Raw genomic sequence first — 22,351 nt, forward strand, 5'->3', positions numbered from 1 at the left:
ATGGTTACAGCACAGAAGGAGGCCATTCGGACCGTCGAGCCCGTGCCGGCTCTCTGCAAGTCCCACTCCCCGCCCTTTCGCTGTAGCCCTGTAAATGTTTTATTTCAGGTACTGTTAATACAGATTCTTTTTCCCTCAATCTGTTTCAGCGAATACACTGACACGCGAACACCTCTTTGCCTTTTCTGTAAAAGACCTTTAGTGAAGATTCTCCAGCCGGGACTTGTCAAGACTTTCAGAAGGCGTTCGACAAGGTCCCACACAAGAGATTGATGTGAAAAGTTAGAGCACATGGGATTGGGGGTAGTGTACTGACATGGATTGAGAACTGGTTGTCAGACAGGAAGCAAAGAGTAGGAGTAAATGGATACTTTTCAGAATGGCAGGCAGTGACTAGTGGGGTACCGCAAGGTTCTGTGCTGGGGCCCCAGCTGTTTACACTGTACATTAATGATTTAGATGAGGGGATTAAATGTAGTATCTCCAAATTTGCGGATGACATTAAGTTGGGTGGCAGTGTGAGCTGCGAGGAGGATGCTGTGAGGCTGCAGAGCGACTTGGATAGGTTAGGTGAGTGGGCAAATGCATGGCAGATGAAGTATAATGTGGATAAATGTGAGGTTATCCACTTTGGTGGTAAAAACAGAGAGACAGACTATTATCTGAATGGTGACAGATTAGGAAAAGGGGAGGTGCAAAGAGACCTGGGTGTCGTGGTACATCAGTCATTGAAGGTTGGCATGCAGGTGCAGCAGACGGTTAAGAAAGCAAATGGCATGTTGGCCTTCATAGCAAGGGGATTTGAGTACAGGGGCAGGGAGGTGTTGCTGCAGTTGTACAGGGCACTGATGAGGCCACACCTGGAGTATTGTGTATAGTTTTGGTCTCCTAACCTGAGGAAGGACATTCTTGCTATTGAGGGAGTGCAGCGAAGGTTAACCAGACTGATTCCCGGGATGGCGGGACTGACCTATCAAGAAAGACTGGATCAACTGGGCTTGTATTCACTGGAGTTCAGAAGAATGAGAGGGGACCTCATAGAAACATTTAAAATTCTGACGGGGTTAGACAGGTTAGATGCAGGAAGAATGTTCCCAATGTTGGGGAAGTCCAGAACCAGAGGTCACAGTCTAAGGATAAGGGGTAAGCCATTTAGGACCGAGATGCGGAGGAACTTCTTCACCCAGAGAGTGGTGAACCTGTGGAATTCTCTACCACAGAAAGTTGTTGAGGCCAATTCACTAAATATATTCAAAAAGGAGTTAGATGAGGTCCTTACTACTAGGGGGATCAAGGGGTATGGCGAGAAAGCAGGAATGGGGTACTGAAGTTGAATGTTCAGCCATGAACTCATTGAATGGCGGTGCAGGCTAGAAGGGCCGAATGGCCTACTCCTGCACCTATTTTCTATGTTTCTAAGACAAAGGAACACTCTCAATCAGAATCTGTTTACCTTCCCCTGGACAAGCCCCTTTTCAGCGCGACACAACAACAGTTATACACTTTCAAAACAGAACACATTTGATTTGCACTTGGTCTATCCAATTCCTTTCTGCCTCCCCCTCCTCCCCCCCCCCCCCCGAGTACGTCCAATGGCAGGCAAGAAAGTCTCCCAATTAGGGCTGGTGTCAGGTCAGGTTAGTTATAGCTTTGCTACACTGTCTTCCCTTATCAGTAAAGAACCCAATTAGTTTCCCTTCCTCCTTATCAGTAGAAGCTATTACTTTTTCCCTCCTATCTAAGATTGCTTTCTTTCTTTGTGTTGCCTTGCGGCTTTCTCATGACCCGTGTCTAACCTCAACTTCAACTCTTGGTAACCCCTTTTTTTTCTGTTGGTTCTGCAGTTGTCTGCATCTTGACATTTATTTAGCTATTTTCCCATGATTCCCTATCTCCATCCTTTTGCCACATTCTCTATCCATCTACCACCTTCGCAACCCTTTACACATTCTCATTCCCCCCTTTTATCATTCCATGATAACCCTGGTGCTTATTCCAGGAGTATCGCGTTTAGCCGTGCACATTCTCTTTCCTGATCCTCCTTATTGTCTGTGAGTCCGCCTCGAACCTCTTCGCCAGGTCTTATCAATGTCTGTTTAGGTTCTCACATCGTATCCTGTCGGAATATTATTGAATTGATAACTTCTGGAGCCTTGGTACAAGGCTGAAGAGAGGCCTTTTACCTCCTTATGGGCCAATGCAGGAACCAGCACTTTAACCCTTGTCCCGCTGGTACCCCTAATGCCAAATTTCTCTTACAATTCCCCCCTTTTGGGCCTTGGCTATACGCCAAGCTGGCCATATTTCCCAATAACTATCTCCCTGTAGGAAAGTTCCAGATAGGTTCGTTCACCTGGGTGGCCATCTCCCAACCTTCGGGACCTCCTGAAACCCTCCCACAGAGTTATATAAGGTAAGTCCTTCCTGTAGGACTGCTTAAATTTCCATCCCTTATGGCCTTAATCATAGTGCGTGCCCTGACTTATCGTTTGGCCTGTTTAATTCGTGCACATGTTAATCCCATCATGACCATCAGAACCAGACCCTGTATTACTACAAGTACATGTGATATTATTCTTATCCATGGGTGAATTTGAATATTAAGTCCAACGTCCCACAGCTTTGAGTACCAGGGCTGGATCAGCCAGCATTGCGTTAGTGTTTCTCTGTAAGTTGTCTATTTCTTCCATCAGCCGGACATATTGTCATCTTTGATTCTGGATTCCTTGCACCAAACGTAATATTTCCTCATTTAGTTCCGGTATCTGTTTGCCTTGCGGTTCCCATACCGCCTCTTCGTACCCTTCTCGGAAGTGATTGTTCCGTGGATGATTTCCGTTGTCTCGGGATATATGTGGTATCCATTTACATCTATTTTTCCCATGGGCCTGAAACACAAGTTAGGGTTGGTAATGACACAGGGGGTGACTCCTCCCCTGGTCTTAATCATCGGGTTAGCTGCTCCTGTGCTCCATTCCCTTGTGGAGCAGCGATTGTTTCGGAATCGTGTTTGAGAGGAGTGCTACTCAGCATGCATCCGTTTGTTTGGTGGAATCTGCAATCATCATTCGTCATTCGTGGCGTACCTCGACATAAAACCACTTGGTTAATTTTATCGCAGTCAGTTATATCAATGCCTTTGGTACTATTGTTAATTTTAATCACCCGTCTGTCAGGCTGATGGTAACGTAACCGAGTTTGGTTTCTCACTTCACCAATATTATCGATCTGATATAAGGGTTCTCCCTTTGTTACATCATACTGTGATACGGACAACACAAATCCGATCATATTCACCAGTAATACATCTGAATTTCGGCACCCATGCGTGACTATTCCTTCGTACCTCGCATGTGTTATTCATTTTTTTATCTAGAGTCCAATTGTTAAGTATGCTGTTTGGAATCCAATCTGGTATGTCTCCATTCTGGAGTTGCTCCAAATTATGTTATACCTCACTTAATATCCAGGCCCCATACCCGGAGCAAACTATCTCAGCCTGTAATCGTTTACTTATATCTTTCCCCATTGCGTGGATCAATTTTATTGTCTTGGCATTTCGGCAATGTATGGGCCACTTGTAACAGTTCCCCTTCCGCGCCATCTCCTAACCGCGCTTGTAGGGCTTGGTTATCCAAGTCCCTCCCCACTAAACCACTCAAGACTACGCCATTAAGTTGTTAACCCGGTCGTATATTGCCTACAGACCTATGGAATTCATCATCATAACCCCTGCCGCATAACCCGTGCCTAGTGTTTCCAGTATTCCCCTTTTTTTTCCGACCTTGCCCTGTTCCATTTCTGACATTAAATCTCAGCGTAGTAGGTTCCGGGCCTTCGAGGATCCATTGTGCCAGGTTCTGGTATCGACTTATAGTTTCATTCCCACAGAAGCTAGGAAAAATTATATCCATTCGGTTTAGGATAAGTAGTCGCTGACGCACCCCAAATTATATCCTTTCTTTAGATTCTTTTATTACTAGCCCCCCTTTTTAGGTTGTATTCCTTCTTGTTTGCGCTGCGCATGATCAATACTGGCTTCTCCGTGTTAAAACCGTGTCACGCTTATATTCCAGAATATACACCTTATATTCCAGAGACCTCCTTTGGTCTTTATTTTATCCCACTGGCCAGTTTCCCTAAACATCCTGGGGTCACACCCCCTTTTTGCTCCGTTCTCTTCCCACCCCTCTGTTTCTTGCGGTGGATTTGGCGGCTTGTTTGCAGCTTCGTCCGCCCAGGCATGAGCTTCTAGAACTGAAATTCCATCCAGTTGGATTTCTGCGCCCTTCCCCTTTTGGTCCTATGAACTTGCTCCTGTCCTTGGAATATACTGGCGCCCATGGCATCGGCAGCCTGCTGCATTACAACCTTAATACACTATACATAGCCATGCGTTAAAATAAGTTCTATCCTTGCTCCAGTCCTTGGCTGCTGGGATGCATATTTCGGCAGTCAAATTAAACAAAGCTAGTTCATGTAGTTGTGTCTTTCCTGCGTGTGCTATATCTCTCGTAGTCCATCTGTATTATCCAGTGCTTGCGTGGGCCTCAAGGTCCCCAGTATCCTGAGTCTCCAGAGTCGAAGTAGCCGCTGCGGTCCCATCTCGGTGAGTGTTTTATCTGCAAATTTTAAACAGATAGCCTGGTCGTCACCAGGTGTTAGGTTCTGGTCTACTCATCTTTTATCCATGCATGTTGCGGTCACTCTGTGAAATCGGAGGTAAGGTTAGGTTGGGTTTGTAGACTACACTTACCCACCGTGGGGTACATTGACTCGATTGCCATAGGTGATGGTGCTATGTCTGCGCACTGCACTATCCGTCTGGCCCCGTTTTTAAAAAAAATCTCTTCCAGCTTATTTATCTTGGCTTTTAACTCTTAAATTTGTTTTGTTTGAGTATCTTTCTTTTATTTGTATCAGGCGAGTATTATTACATAGGCTAATTCTGTTTTTATTTTTATTCTGACTATCGCACCATTTCCTCTGTTAGGTGAGTCTTTTTTATTCTATTAAGAAATCCAAATTAATAATGTCCAGTATAAAACAGCTGTCAATGGAAAGGGTTAACTCATTTACAGGTTTGTAAGAAAGCTTGATGTCATTACGTGACTTCACGTAATCATCCGAAAAATTATTTTTTTTTTAAGCCTTTGTGCCTTCAAAACTTGCTTAGAAATTAGGAATCCGTTAAAACAGCAGAAATCATTCGTAAAGCTGTCATAATAAAAGCCTTCTCATCAGGGAAGACGGCATTTTAGAGTAAACTCCAATGTTTTCTTAACTTCTAATTGCCAAAGATTTTTTTGATTGATTTAAAACGAGACCACACATTTTTAATAGCTATTTTGTTTACTGAAATCCAATTTTCACACATGCTGTGTACATTCTAACATTTTGTTTTATTTTACGGTCCCGTTCACTGGGCAAATCTTGTGTTTTATTTCTCTCTCAGCACAAAATCTAAACATCCGTGCCAGTTCCATTTTCTATAAGAATTTTAAAATTTAGTAAGATTCTCTAATTCCCAGTTCTTTCTGTGCTGAGTTCGCATAGCTTAGATCTTTTCTCCTCGTTATTTTCAAAACCCTCCTGCTTGTTTAGACTGTTCGGGACTTTTCTTGATAAACAACGTCCATTTTGGAAATCTTTCAAACTGGAGTGAAACTTTCTCATAATTTAAAATCATTATCACTGTAGAGTGTCTTTTACCTCTTCCAATTTTTTTTTCCTTTTCCTAATTAAACCAATATCTTTTTCACAGCAAACATCAACTAGTATTTAGTAAGTTATGTCTTTTTCCATCACAAACACATTTTTTCAGCACTTATTTATTACGTTACATCTTTTTTTTCAGATCTCCTTTCTTCAAATTAGGTTTTGTATTTTACACGGAGGGCTCGTGACTCCATAAATTAATTTAAAATCATTTGTTTACTTTCAAAGTAGTGTCTTTATCTTTTTTTTTCTCCATAACTTGAATGGAGTCCAGCAATTAGGCTTTGAGGGTTGCTTTTCTTATCTCAAAATGCTCCAGTTTCAAAGTCATTAAAATGTCTCTTCTAAACTGCTAAAACTTGCTGTTTTTAACATTTTTCAAAAGTCCTTTTTACACCTTCGCGGATAGCTCGCCACTCGCCCAGGAGTTTGACCTGATCCCTGAAGGTATTTCTAGATTGTTTCCAAACCTTTTGTTTTATATCTCCTTTTTTCTTTGAGATCAGATTTAATTTAATAATTTTTTTTTTGAATCCACCTCAGTATTTTGCTGTGCCTTCTCTGAATATCTCAAAATCCCAATTCAAACTTTGTAATTTCAATCTTTATTTAAAACTTTTTTTTGAGCTAGAAGCTTTTTTTAAAAGGTATTCTTTATCTCATTCCGAGACTAAATTTATGTCTTTCAACCCAATGTAATCAATCATTGCATGTTTTCTTTCGACAAGTAAGTGAGCGTGTCAAATAAATTCTTTTTTTTTCAACCACCGGGACCATGTATTTTTGATCTTTTACTCAACAAACCTATCCTTTGTGCATTTCCTAGCTCCGTAACTTATCATCTGAATAAATCCACACCTGCGTTTCTAACGTAAAATGTCTTAAAACTTCCCACATACAGGACAACACTACAAAGGGTTGAAAAAACTTTCACACTGTTTGGAGAAGTAGGTGGAGCTAAAATAAGCAAACAGCTGCTTCACTCCTCCAAACAGGCTTTTTAAAAAAAACATGAAAATTCATTCCGCAGTCAAAAAAACACACAAGTACTCTCATTCAAAAACAGACATTCACAGGTTTTCCTATTCGCGTTGCCGCACGATTGTCTATTTCCCTATCCTCCGTGTCGCCGCGCGGTTCTCCTATTTGCGTTGCCACGTGATTGTCTATTACCCTATCCCTTCGCGTCGCTGCGCGGTTCGTGTCGCCACGCGATTGTCTATTTCCCTATATCTCTGCGTCGCCACGCGGTTCGTGTCACCGCGCGATTGTCTATTTCCCTATTCGCGTCACTGCGCGATTTAAGTCCAATCAGCGCCTAGACGGACTAATTGATATACAAAGTTGATGTCGTACCTGACTTGGACACTTATTTCCTAAGTTAAAAGGTATTCGCCAGATTGACCTGGATCTCGTTCAGACGCTACCTGAGAACCAGTGAGTGGCCAAACTTTCCTCAGACTTTTGGAACTGAAGGAAACTGAAGTGGTATTTTAAAGGGTACTCACTCCAGTGGCCACTTTCCTCCTGTCTCGTCCAAGGCTAGTCTGGCTCTTAATTCGCAAGCTTTCGGCAGCCGTCCGTTGAGATCCCACTTCTGACACCAAACGTTAATACGGATTCTTTTTCCCTCAATCTGTTTCAGCGAATACACTGACATGCGAACACCTCTTGCCTTTTCTGTAAAAGACCTTTATTGAAGATTCTCCTGCCGGGACTTGTCAAGACAAAGGGACACTCTCAATTAGAGCCTGTTTACCTTCCCCTGGACAAGTCCTTTTCAGCGTGAAATGCACAATAGATATACATTTTCAAAACAGAACACATTTGATTAGCACTTGGTCTACCAATCACTTTCTGCCTCCCCCCCGCCCCCCCGAGTACATCCAATGGCAGGCAAGAATGTCTCCCAATTAGGGCTGGTGTCAGGTAGGTTAGTTATAGCTTTGCTACACTGTCTTCCCTTATCAGTAAAGAACCCAATTAGTTTCTCTTTCTCCTTATCAGTAGAAGCTATTACTTTTCCCTTCCCATCTAGGATTGCTTTCATTCTTTGTGCTGCCTTGGGCTTTCTCATGACCCGTGTCTAACCTCAACTTCAACTCTTGGTAACCCCTTTTTTTTCTATTGATTCTGCAGTTGTCTGTATCTTGACCATTTCTTTAGCTATTTTCCCATGATTCCCTATCTCCATCCTTTTGCCACCTTCTCTAGCCATCTACCACTTTCGCAACCCTTTTACACATTCTCAGGGGCATAATCTTAATGGCCTCCTTCCTGTCATTGGATATGGTCCTAGTTCCTTGGGATATTTCGTGTCCCAGGTACTATACCACGGCTTGTCCGATTTGTGCCTTTTTTGGGATTTACTTTGAATCCTGTGTGCTGCAGGACTTCCAGGATCTCTATACGTGCTCTTGTATGCTCCCTATCATCCTCGGATGTTATTAGTAAGATCATCAACGTATTGTAGTATTGTACTCCTATACAGGGTTAAATCCACCTTTTCTATGGCTCAACTCATAGTCTGGTGGAATATAGCTGGGCTACTGTGGAACCCTTGTAGGACCCGTGTCCAGGTGTGCTGATGGTCGCCGACTTTGAAGGTGAATTTATCTTGGGACTCTTTTGCCAGGGGCATGGACCAGAATCCATTGGCTACACAGTGAAGTCCTTATTCTCTGGTTTTAATCCATTAAATGTTGTGGCTGGGCTGGCCACGATGGGATGTTGACGGAGAGTCACCTTATTGAAGGCAGTATAATCAATAGTTATCCGGTATGATCCGTCCGGCTGTTGCACGGGCCAGACAGGGGAATTTGTTGTTCCCTCTATCTCTGAGTATACCGCTTTCCAGTAACTCCCCCACTATCTGTCTCACAGCTTGTGTGGCTTCTTGTTTTATCGGGTAGTTGGGTATTTCCCACATTAGCATGCCTGTCAAAATTACTCTGTTTCCCGAAGGTATTTCTAGATTGTTCTAAAACATTTTAGTTTTATTTCTTTCGAAAAAAGAGATCAGCTTTAACATTTTATTTTGAATTTATCTCAGTATTTTGTTGTGCCTTCTCTTAACCCGTGGTACTTGAAACCTTCACAATAAAATGAACTCTTCACTGTTCCCATCCTAATCTCTGCTCCCCTTTTGTAATATTTGTATTTATTGTTAGATTACAAAATGTCAAATATAGTAATACTGTTTTTTTTAATCATAAGAACATAAGAATTAGGAACAGGAGTAGACCATCTAGCCCCTCGAGCCTGCTCCACCATTCAACAAGATCATGGCTGATCTGGCCGTGGACTCAGCTCCACTTACACGCCCGTTCCCCATAACCCTTAATTCCCTTATTGGTTAAAAATCTATCTATCTGTGATTTGAATACATTCAGTGAACTAGCCTCAACTGCTTCCTTGGGCAGAGAATTCCACAGATTCACAACCCTCTGGGAGAAGAAATTCCTTCTCAACTCGGTTTTGAATTGGCTCCCCCGTATTTTGAGGCTGTGCCCCCTAGTTCTAGTCTCCCTGACCAGTGGAAACAACCTCTCTGCCTCTATTGTCTATCCCTTTCATTATTTTAAATGTTTCTATAAAATCACCCCTCATCCTTCTGAACTCCAACGAGTAAAGACCCAGTCTACTCAATCTATCATCATAAGGTAACCCCCTCATCTCCGGAATCAGCTGAGTGAATCGTCTCTGTACTCCCTCCAAGGCTAGTATATCCTTTCTTAAGTAAGGTGACCAAAACTGCATGCAGTACTCCAGGTGCGGCCTCACCAATATTCTGTACAGTTGCAGCAGGACCTCCCTGCTTTTGTACTCTCTCGCAATGAAGGCCAACATTCCATTCGCCTTCCTGATTACCTGCTGCACCTGCAAACTAGCTTTTTGGGATTCATGCGCAAGGACCCCCAGGTCCCTCTGCACTGCAGCATGTTGTAATTTCTCCCCATTCAAATAATATTCCCTTTTTCTGTGTTTTTTTCCAACGTGGATGACCTCACATTTTCCGAAATTGTATTACATCTGCCAAACCTTAGCCCATTCGATTAACCTATCTAAATCTCTTTGCAGCCTCTCTGTGTCCTCTACACAACACGCTTTCGCACTAATCTTTGTGTCATCTGCAAATTTTGTAACACTACACTCTGTCCCCTCTTCCAGGTCATCTATGTATATTGTATACAGTTGTGGTCCCAGCATCGATCCCTGTGGCACACCACTAACCACCGATTTCCAACCCGAAAATGACCCATTTATCCCGACTCTCTGCTTTCTGTTAGCCAGCCAATTCTCAATCCATGCTAATACATTTCCTCTGACTCCACGTACTTTTATCTTCTGCAGTAACCTTTTGTGTGGCACCTTATCGAATGCCTTTTGGAAATCTAAATACACCACATCCATCGATACATCTCTATCCACCATGCTCGTTATATCCTCAAAGAATTCCAGTAAATTAGTTAAACATGATTTCCCCTTCATGAATCCATGTTGCGTCTGCTTGATTGCACTATTCCTATCTAGATGTCCCGCTATTTCTTCTTTCATGATAGCTTCAAGCATTTTCCCCACTACAGATGTTAACCTAACCAGCCTATAGTTTCCTGCCTTTTGTCTGCCCCCTTTTTTAAACAGGGGCGTTACATTAACTGCTTTCCAATCCACTGGTACCTCCCCAGAGTCCAGAGAATTTTGGTAGATTATAACGAATGCATCTGCTATAACTTCCGCCATCTCTTTTAATACCCTGGGATGCATTTCATCAGAACCAGGGGACTTGTCTACCTTGAGTCCCATTAGCCTGTCCAGCACTGCCTCCCTAGTGATAGTGATTGTCTCAAGGTCCTCCCTTCCCACATTCCCGTGACCAGGGAGGACCTTGAGACAATCACTATCACGAGGGAGGTAGTGCTGGACAGGCTAATCGGACTTCTCATTTTGCTTATAGTGATTCACAGATCACAGAATGCAAAATACTGGTTTTATAATTGTGTGCCCAATTTCTGTTTTAGAAGCTGAACATCAAAACTCTAATCTTTTGCTCTGTAACTTCAATTTTGTGATACAGTATTTCATAAATTACATCTTTTTAAGCTTCAGCTTCTGACTCAGTAGTTGTGTAATTTTATTAAAAAGGCTTCCAAACCCAAGATTTTCTAATATAACCAAAATGTTTATCAAGGAGAATCACCTGAAATATCTCGATCCCAATTCAAATATTGTACTGCCAATCTTTTATTTAAAACTCTTTTTACTGAGCTAGAAGCTTTCGTGTCAAGGTTTTACACAAAGGAAAATGGGGGCGTACTTCCCCAGCCCGCAGGCTTTTTTTAAAGGCATTACAATTTCCCTTCTCTGTTCTTTATCTCATTCCTAGACTAAATTTATTGTCTTTCAACCCAATGTAATCAATGATTTTATGTTTTCTTTTGACAAGTAAATGAGCGTGTCGAAATTTTTAAAAAAACCAACGGGACCACGCATTTTTGACCTTTTGCTTAACAAACCTATCTTTTGTGAATTTCCTAGCTCCATAACTTATCATCCGAATAAATCCGCACCTGCGCTTCTAACTTAAAATGTAATTCAATTCTAGGTTCGCACTTTCTTAAAACTTCCCACATACAGGACAACACTACAAAGGGTTAAAAAAAAAACTTTTACTCTGTCCGAAAAGTGGGAGGAGCTAAAACAAACATACAGCTCCACCATTCTTTCAAACAGGCTTTCAGATACATGAAAAATTCATTAATTCCCACCTCAAATATTCCGCAGTCACAAATCACACAAGCACTTTCATTCAAAGACAGACATTCACAAAAGTCTCTTTTCATTGAACAAAGCTTATTAATTGTTTGGCCGGCTCTATTCTTGGATCCATACATTACTTAAGATAGTGACTATCAGGTTTTTTATGGTCGCCCGAAAAATATCCTAACCCCCCATAAGAGAGCAGTGTCCAGCATATCTTTAAACACCATACTTAGTTTTTGATACATCTACCCTTATATCGGTTTCACTGTATTCTCAGATGCTGACTGTCTTCCCACTTGTATCACCTAACCCCGGTGTCTACGGTCCCACCGACTTCTTATCGATTAAACTGTATTCTAGATACTGACTGTCCCTCTAGTCAGTTTCCTTTACCGCTAGAGCCTGCAATCCCATCGACTCGCTTATCGATTTATCTGTATTCTAGATACTAATGGTTCCTCTACCCGGTTCCCCTTGAACTTCGAGGCCATATCCACATCGATGCTTTCTGGTAGTGTCTATCTTGACTTCCCACTTCCCAAAAGTCTTTTACACCATAGCAGACCTTTCACAGATTCAATACCCCGGGGCAACAGACACATCCCGTAACGGCTCACATCGGATTATGAGTGGTAGTTGAAGATACTCACTCGTGATGGATTCATCTACATTTGTCTGTAGGCTGCCCATTGTAACCCTGCTTGCAGCGCCATAATGTTGGGGGTATTAAAAATATAACACTCGCATGAAAGGTCTTTTATGGAGAAAAGAGTTGTTTATTAAAACCTGATTAATCAAGGGAGATCCGGCCTCATCAGTACCGTTACTGAGTGCTCTCACCATCGATCTCACAGGACAAGCTGTGTAATTACATTTTTATACAGTTTAGATACAGTCAAAATGGTGGAACTACGCGGGGAAGTGTTCCATTGGTTAATACAGGTTACAGCAATTTCATTGGGTGCTACAGTTACATTTGAAATTACTGTAACCAATAAAATTAATGATTCCATTGGTACATTCAGTTCTGACGACTGTTGCTAGGGAATAGTCTCCTACAGGTTATGTGTTACATTTCTGGGAACGTCTTCCCAGGCTAATTCTCAGACTGATGTCCTTGGCAGACATATGGCTTCCCTCTGCTTAAAAGAGGCATTGTCTCTGTTATCTCCTGTGGCTGGAACATCGTGGCCTCCTCTCATTATTTCTGTGAGCTGTCTACATAAATCTTGTGGGTGTTCTTATCTCCCAAGAGAATTTCTCTGACCTTAGTGTTTCTGCCTAATTCAGCTATTCTACCATGAACGCATTTTAAACCTTACTCTCAGTATTTATTTTAATTACAACGTTTTACTTTCTCCCTAATTAAAGTTTCTCGCTCTTACAAGCTGCATTTGGAAAATAAACATTAATTGAACCTGTCGGTTACGGCATTCATTAAATCGAAATTAATAGAAATCACCAGAAAAAATATCTTCTGGAGTTTACTCAATGGGGTGTGAGTCTCCGCTGAGGGTTTGTTACAGTTTTGGTCTCCAAATCCAATCAAAACGGCCTGATTTTGGTCAGCTTGAATAGTGAACATACTGCAGATCTGTCTGCTCACCGATTTTTAAAATAATTTATTATTATTTATTGTCCCTCTGCCCCCAATCTCGATGGGATGACAAAATACAATTCATTTCCCCAATTTGGACTTTCAATTATTGGAAAAAATCCTAAGGGACAGGATAAATCTTCATTCAGAAAGACACTGGTTAATCAGGGACAGTCAGCATGGATTTGTTAAGGGAAGGTCGTGTCTGACTAACTTGATTGAAGTTTTTAAGGAGGTAACATGGAGGGTTGATGAGGGTGGTGCGTTTGATGTAGTCTATAAGGATTTTAGCAAGGCTTTTGATAAGGTCCCACATGGCAGACTGGTCATGAAAGTAAAAGCTGATGGGATCCGAGGCAAAGTGGCAAGTTGATCCAAAATTGGCTGAGGCAGGAAGCAAAGGGTAATGGTTAATGGATGTTTTTGTGACTGGAAGGCAGTTTCCAGTGGGGTTCCACAGGGCTTTTTGTGGTATATAATCAATGATTTAGACTTGAATGTAGGGGATATGATTTAGAAGTTTGCAGATTATATGAAAATTGACTGTAGTTGATGAGAAGAAAGCTGCAGACTGCAGGAAGATATCAATGAACTGGTCAGGTGGTAGAACAGTGGCAAATGGAATTCAAGAAGTGTGAGGTAATGCAGTGAGGTAATGGGGAGGTCTAACAACGTGACGGAATACACAATAAATGGTCGGACATTGAAGTGTAGAGGAACAAAGGGACCTTGATGTGCAGGTCCACAAATCCTTGAAGGTAGCAGGACAGATAGAATAAGGTGGTTAAGAAGGCAGAAGGCATACGGAATACTTGCCGAGGCATAGAAGACAAGAGCAGGGAGATTGTGCTTGAACTGTATAAAACATGAGTTAGGCCACAGCTAGAGTACTGCGTGCAGTTCTGGTCACCACATTACAGAAACGAGAGGGTACAGAAGAGATATGAGGATGTTGCCTGGACTGGTGAATTTTTAGCTATGAGGAAAGATTGGCTAGGCTGGGGTTGTTTTCTTTCGAACAGAGGAGGCTGAGGTGCATAAAATTGAGGGGCCTAGATCGAGTGGCTAGGAGGGACCTATTCACCTTTGCAGAGGGATCAATAACCAGGAGGCATAGATTTAAAGTAATTGGTTGAAGGTTTAGAGGGGATTTCAGGAGAACAATTTCACACAGGTTGGAGGGGGTCTGGAGCAGTGCCTGAAAGGGTGGAAGAGGCAGAAACCCTCATCGCATTTAAAACATACTTGGATATGCACTTGAAGTGCCATAACCTACAGGGCTACGGACGATGAGCTGGAAAGTGGGATTAGATTGTACAGCTGTTTGTCAGCCAGCACACACACACACTGGGTTGAATGGCCTCCTTCTGTGATGTAAATTTATATGATTCTATGAAAACTACAATTGTCTGTTCTGAATTTCTATCCTGCATTCAGTGATGGTTTTTCTAAACTCCTTTTACAGGGCATTAAAAGGGGAGGATTTGCAGACAGGAAACTCAAACCAGACATCACATCAAGATCTGACAGAGTTACTCCATTCATCAGGACCTGAATATCATCTGCCTTTGAATGTTGAAGAAGAAATGTTTGTCTATTCTGTCTGTGGGAAATGATTTCAAACATCAGTGTGACTGGAAAAGCACCAGACATACACACCCGAGTGAGAGTGTTCTAGTGAACTGCCTGTGTAAAGAGCTTTAACCAGTTACATAGCCTGAAAAAATATCGCACCATTCACAGTGGGGAGAAACCGTACACGTGTTCTGTGTGTGGATGAGGCTTCAACTGATCATCCAACCTGGAGAGACACAAGGACACCCGAACGATGGAGAAACCGTGGGAATGTGGGGACTGTGGGAAAGGATTCAATTCCCTGTCTGAGCTGGAAACTCATCGATGCAGTTACACCGGGGAGAGGGCGTTCACCTGCTCAGAGTGTGGGAAGGGATTCACACTGCCATCCCACCTGCTGACACACCAGCGAGTTCACACTGGGGAGAGGCCGTTCACCTGCACTGTATGTGGGGAGGGATTCACACAGTTATCCATCCTCACTTCACACCAACTTGCTCACACTGATGATAGACCCTTTAAATGTTCTGACTGTGAGAAGAACTTTAAAAGCACAAGGGATCTACTGACACACCAACGCAGTCAGTCTGGGGAGAGACCGTTCACCGGCACCGAGTGTGGGAAGGGATTCACTTACCCATCCCACCTGCTGACACACCAGCGAGTTCACACTGGGGAGAGGCCGTTCACCTGCTCCGTGTGTGGGAAGGGATTCGCTCAGTCATCCAACCTGCTGACACACCAGTGAATTCACACTGGGGAGAGACCGTTCACCTGCTCCGTGTGTGGGGAAGGATTCACTCAGTCATGCAACCTGCTTACACACCAGCGAATGCATACTGGGGAGAGACTGTTCACCTGCTCCGTGTGTGGGAAGGGATTCTCATTGTCATCCCTACTGTTAAGACACCAGCGAGTTCACACTGGGGAGAGGCCGTTCAGCTGCTCAATGTGTGGGAAGAGATTCACTCAGTCATCCCACCTGTTGACACACCAGCGAGTTCACACTGGGGAGAGGCTGTTCACCTGCTCTGACTGTGGGAAGGGATTCACTAATTCATCCTACCTGCTGAAACATCAGCGAGTTCACACTGGGGAGAGGCCGTTCATCTGCTCCGAATGTGGGAAGGGATTCACTGATTCATCCAACCTGCTGAAACACCAATATACTCACCGGAGAAAGACTGCTCCCCTGTTCAGTGTGTGAGAAGAGATTGACTCGGTCATCTATCCTGCTGACACACCAGGGAGTTCACACCGGGGAGAGGCCGTTCTCCTGCTTCCTGTGTGGAAAGATCGACCTGTTCATCACACCTGCTGAGACACCATCAAATTCACGTGTGACTGCAGGGGTTCGATTCTGCTGTTAATCACATCCAGGACTGAACCATGTTCATTCTGACAGTTGGAGTTTGTTTCTGCTGATGTTAATAACCCTAAAACTGGGCTGGAGTTTAATATTTTGATACGTCAAGTAAATCAGCTTTCTTTCAAACACACTGTCGAGCATTGGATATCTCCAAAATAAGAGGAAACTACCTGATGTCCTATTACAGACTGTTCCATTTCTGGGCCTTTCCTGCTTTCTAACTCTAGATTATTTCAGTTCTCATACCTTCGGTTACTGTCGCGGACATGTTCCAGCTTGTGTGATGAAGTGCTTCCTGTCATCACCACTAAATGGCCTTGCTCTAATTTTAAGGTTATGACCTCTTGTTTTGGACTCCCCTAAAATAGTTTCTTTATCTACCTTATCATCTCTTTTAATCATCTTAAAACACCTCAATTAGATCACCCTTTAATCTTCTACATTCAAAGGAATACAAGCCTAGTCTCTATAACCTGCCCCATAATTTATAAAAGTCATCACTAAGTACAAGGTAGAAATTCTGAACACATAGTTCTAGTTTCTCTGAAACATTCTTTCATCTCTTGTCCCTAAGCTATAAGTCCCCCGTCCAACGCACTCTCTCCCCGACACATCCTCTCTGTTTGAAATCCAGATTCAATGCATGCTCTGATTTTTCTCCATTTCACTCCTGAAGGTGCTGCGTGATGTTGGGGTTCGGCCCCAGTCACTGCCCTCAAACAGATACATAATGAGGGGAAATCAATCTCTACCTTTAACTCACAGCGACATGGAAAGAGGGAAATGAATGATCTTTTCAACACCTGGTCCACTTGGCACTGAAGTGTCTGAAACTCCACTGCCTGTGGAAGGAGCTTTAATATCGCATCAGGGAAACAAAATAGTGACAAATGTTAAACTGTTTCGTTGACGAAAGAAATCTTGCGTTAGTTTTTAAGCCATAAATTGTTTGATGGGTTCACACTGACTCACCAGACTGTCCGACTCAGGTTACACCCCTCAAGCTCCACGATTGATTGCAGAACACGCTGCTCCCTTGGCCCTCCGACCTTTCTCCCTGTTGGTTCCCAGGGCAATCAATCACCACTTGCCAACATTATGCTGCCAGATGAGGTTCAGGGGCTCAGAGGAAGGAAATAAATGAGGCTTTGAAACAGATGGGAAATGCAATTAGAGAAACATGATTCAATATATTAACAAAACTATTTAAAATCAAATGAAATTAATTATAATTAATATGGTCACTTCATGCCAAGTGGGAAACAAGTGATGTCTTGACTGTGCAGGAGTGTTTGCGCCTGGCTACACAATGTGTCACTGGCTCTCCGCTCCAAATGCAGTTCTTCCAGTTTTGCTCGAGTAAATAAGGAGCAACTGTTTCCATTGGCAGAATGATTGGTCTCCAGGGGACACAGATTTAAGGCGATTGGCAAAAGAACTAGAGACAACATGAGGAAACTTTTACACAGCGAGTTGTGATCTGGAATGCACTCATGATGGCTCAAGTGTCCACCTTCTGTGCTGTCCCATTCTATGATTATGGCGGATGTCCATACCCAGAGTGCTCCGCATGGTGGAATATGCCCTATCACCATCAGGTGGGGGGCGGGGGTCAGTTCTTCTGAGCCCAGTAGGACCAACAATTTCCCATGTGGGACTGTCGAGGGAGGTGGGTTCCCTTCCCTGAAGGACATTCGTGAACCAGTTGGGTTTTTCCGATAATCCGGCAGCTTTCATGGTCACTTTTTTTCTAGTGCAGGCCCCACATATGACCAGATTTTTTCAGCTCAATTTCACAAACTGTGGGTTCTCTCTCTCACTCCATTTTTCCTGTTTGAAATTCATTTTACAGGGTATGAAAAGGGGACAATTTGTGGACTGGAAGCTCAAATCAAACATCACATCGAGATCTGACGGTGTTACTCAATACATCAGGATCTGAATATCATTTGAACATGGAATCAAAAAGCACCGTTCACAGCGGGAGAAATGGTACATGTGCTCTCTGTGGACAAGGCTTCAACCGATTCTCTGACCTGTCGAGACACCAGCGAGTTCACACTGGGGAGAGACTGTTCACCTGCTCAGAGTGTGGGAAGGGATTTACTCGATCATACATCCTGCTGAGACACCAGCGAGTTCACAAATGATTGCAGAAGTTGGATTTTGCTGTTGTTCAAATCCAGGATTGAATCGTGTTCATTCTTCCAGTTGGGGTTTGTTTATGCTGATAATACTCCTGTAACTGGACTGGACTTTACTATTTGGGATATAGGTAAATAAATCCGTGTTACTTTCAACACATTGCTGTAGATTTTTATCTTTCCCACCTGAGTGTTTAGCATCACCTGGTTGGAGCTCAGTAAGGACAATCTGGAGGGAGGATTCTACGGTGGGAACAGAACTTCAGCCTGGACACAGTCCTTCAGGGCCACACTGAGAGGCGCAAACGGCACTTTGGTCTTTCTCGTCTCTCTTCACTGACGGCAAACTCTCTGTGTAGGTTAATCTTGACGTGTTTAAGGACCAGATGATATCCATCTAAGGGTGTTTAAAGAGATGGGACGGATGCTCTGTGAACCCCTTGCCCATATCTTCAACAGCTCAATAAAGTCAGGGATTGTGCCCTGAGATTGGAAGGCAGCTCACGTACTTCCCATTTTCCAGATTGGGGACAAATCTGAACCCGGGAACTAAAGGTGCATCAACGTGACCTCGATCACCGGGAAGATGCTTGAAGGGATTCCAGGAGATGCTGTTTTCGATCATGGGGAAAGGGAAGGGGCCCATTAGAGATACTGAATGCGGCTTCCACAAAACAAGGTCATGTCTTACAAACTAGCTTGAGTTTGTAAAGAAGTTGTTAGGTTGGTGAATATCTACCTCAAGGGTGTCAAACTCATTTTCTCTGGTGGGCATGATCCAATATCCTGGCACTTGGCGTGGGCCACATTCAGCAAAAGTTATTAACATAAGAATAAATGAAGATAAACTATATCGGAATTTACATTTAGATTTTATTTACTGCTGTTGCTCCCAATCCCTGGCACCTCTTAGCTTGAGCATTTGTGTACTGACCCTGCTCAAACCATAACCACAAAGATATCTGTGCATCGCTCTGACTGACCACAAGGCTGTGTCACTATCCCACAGACACATACCATTTCCTTGTTTCACATCTCCATACAAACACCATCTCTTTACACATCCCCTTTCTATACAATTACAGCAGACATGAACAAGGGCCTGAGGCTGATTAAAAGAAATAAGAACATAAGAAATAGGAGCAGGAGTTAGGACATTTGGTCCCTCGAGCCTGCTCCACCATTCAATAAGATCATGGCCTCAACTCCACTTCCTTGCCTCCTCCTGATAACCCTTGACACCCTTATTGTTCAAAAATCTGCCTATTTCCACCTTAAATACATTCAATGACCCAGCCTCCACAGCTCTCTGGGGCAGAGAATTCCAGATTCACGATCCTCTGAGAAAAAATTCCTCCACATCTCAGTTCCAAATGGCCAACCCCTTATTCTGAAACTATGCCCCCTAGTTCTACATTCCCCCATGAGGGGAAACATCCTCTCTGCATCTACCCTGTCAAGCCCCCACAGAATTTTATACGTTTCAATAAGATCACCCCTCACTCTTCTAAACTCCAATGAGTAATAGTCCCAACCTACTTAACCTATCTTCATAAGGGAACCTCTTCATCTCAGGAATCAACCTCGTGAACCTTCTCTGAACTGCTTCCAGTGCAAGTATATCATTCCTGAAATAAGGAGACCAAAACTGGACATAGTACAGGTTGAACCTCTCTCAGCCAGGACTCCCTTATCCCGGTGGTACATGCGCAGAACACGACCCGTTTCCCCCCACCACCCACGCCCCCCCCCACGTTTCCCATTCCCTTTTTAGGCACAATGGTGATGCCTTTCCTTTATGATTTAATTAAATAATTCACCTAAACAGATAATCGAACATATTTACTGGAAAGAAAGTGATCAGCAGTAGCAGAAGCCCCTCAACCTAGAACACCTCGGGGCCCACTGGTCCCGTCGACCCCTCGGGGCCCGCTGGTCCCGTCGACACCTTGGGGCCCACTGACACCTCGGGGCCCGCTGGATCCCGCCGACACCTCGGGGCCCTCTGGTCCCACTGACACCTCGGACCGTCTCTGCCTATTGACACCTCAGGGCCCACTGACACCTCGGGGCCCGCTTGACCCACTGACAGTTCAGAGCCTGAACTCGGGCAACCTCATCCCCCCCCCCGACCTTGAGCGACCTCTTCCCACCCCTCGGGCCAATGACCTTCCCTCATCTGACAAAACGCCTCATTCGGCACAGACCAGATCCCATGGGTGCTGGATAAGGGAGGTTCCACCTGTACTCCAGGTGTGGCCTCACCAATGCCTTGTACAGGTGTAGCAAGACTTCCCAACTTTTATCCCCCTTGCAATAAAGGCCAATATTCCATTTGCCACGCATTTCATTGCAATAAAGAAATGTTCAGCTAGTTTCCATTACAGGCAAAATGCAGAGCAAAAGAGCAGCATACTGGCATCTTAACAGTATCTCATCGACCTACAGGCTTTTGTTAAATACATTTGCTGAGTGGATATAAATGTAAACCAGTTTTACGGCGTGATGCTCTATTCACACATTGAAGGAGAGAGAGATGCTGTTGGGGCACACGCTAAGTCCAGTAGCTAAAAGTGATTAATCGACTGGGTTTTATATTTTGTGATCCTGGACCTGTTACCAATACCAGCAAAATTAAAGCCCATGCAATATAAGGGACAGTGGCAGCATGGATCCGGAATTGGCTAAGTGACAGGAAACAGAGAATAGTGGGGAAAGGTTGTTTTTCAGACTAGCAGGTATGCAGTGGTGTTCCCCAGGGGACAGTACTAGGTACCACTGCTTTTCTTGATATATATTAATGACTTAGACTTGGGTGTGCAGGGTACAATATCCAAATTTGCAGATGACTCAAAACTTGGAAGTATAGTGAACAGTGAGGAGGATAGTGAAAGATTTCAGGAAGACATAGACAGGCTGGTGAAATGGGCGGACACGTGACAGATGAAATTCAACACAGAAACGTTCAAAGTGATACATTTTGGTAGGTACAATTTTAAAGGGATACTTGAACAGAGAGACCTGGAGGTATATGTGCACAAATCATAGGTTGAGAAAGCAGTTAAAGAAACTTACAGGATCTTCGGCTTCAAGAATAGAGGTATAGAGTACAATGACAGAGAATGGGACGACCTTGGATCTGGACTGAAGGTGATGGAGGTTGAACAGTTTCCCGTTTGTTCTGTAGACTAGCTCCACTCCAGTGGGGAGGTTACTGAGGGTGTGATGCAGCACTGCAGTAAGGAAGAACGAGAAGAGCGTTGGTGCGATGACACAGCCTTTCTTGACCCCGGTCTGAACGTGGATTGGGTCTGTGGTGGATCCGTTGGTCAGGATCATAGCTTGCATGTCATTATAGAGCAGGCTGAGGATGGTGATAAACTCTGGAGGGCAGCCGAACTTGAGAAGGAATCTCCATAATTCCTCACGGTTGACAGTGTCGAAAGCCTTTGTGAGGTCAAAGAAAGCCATGTGCAGAGGTTGGTATTGTTCCCTGTATTTCTCTTGTATTTGACTCGCTGTGAAGATCATATCCATTGTTCCCCTGAGTGGGCAGAGTCTGCATTGCAACTCTGGGAGGCGCTCCAACCACAGGGAAAAGGTGATTGAGGAGGATTCTTGTCATTGATTACAGTACACAGACGACGCTTGTGTCTGCGCAGTCAGAGGCCGAACACCAAACCATCGTCAATACCTTCACGGAAGGGTAGGGGAGCATTGGCCTTACACTAAACATCCATAAGACAAAAGTCCTCTATCAACCTGCCCCCGCCACACAGTACTATTCCCCGATTATCAAAATCCACAATGAGGCCTTGGACAACGTGAACCATTTCCCAAACCTCGGGAGCCTACTGTCAACAAGGACAGACATCAATGATGAGTCCAACACCGCCTTCAGTGTGCCAGTGCAGCCTTCGGTCGCCTGAGGAAAAGAGTGTTTGAAGACAAGGACCTCAAACTCGGCACAGAAGTCATGGTCTACAAAGCAGTAGTGATACCCGCCCTCCTATATGCTTCAGAGACATGGACAATGTGCAGCAGGCACCTCAAAGCACTGGAGAAGTATCACCAATGCTGCCTCCGCAAGATCCTGCAAATCTATTGGCAGGATAGGTGCACCAACATCAGTGTTCTCGCTCAGGCCAACAGCCCAAGCATCAAAGCATTGACTGAAAGCTCGGT

At 43.8% G+C, this 22,351-nt stretch overlaps 1 protein-coding gene across 1 annotated transcript in view; it reads left to right on the forward strand.

The window, feature by feature from the left end:
• LOC139251231 (uncharacterized) overlaps nucleotides 1-18,340 on the forward strand; it is a 46,304-nt gene extending 27,964 nt beyond the window's left edge. Inside the window, exon 3 of the transcript XR_011591382.1 lies at nucleotides 17,875-18,340. The gene's annotated coding sequence lies outside the window, so the exon portion shown is untranslated. The remainder of the gene's footprint in view (nucleotides 1-17,874) is intronic.
• Nucleotides 18,341-22,351: the final 4,011 nt, after the last annotated feature.

This window comes from Pristiophorus japonicus, unplaced genomic scaffold (genome assembly GCF_044704955.1).
Source record: "Pristiophorus japonicus isolate sPriJap1 unplaced genomic scaffold, sPriJap1.hap1 HAP1_SCAFFOLD_425, whole genome shotgun sequence".
Taxonomy (NCBI): Eukaryota; Metazoa; Chordata; class Chondrichthyes; family Pristiophoridae; genus Pristiophorus; species Pristiophorus japonicus.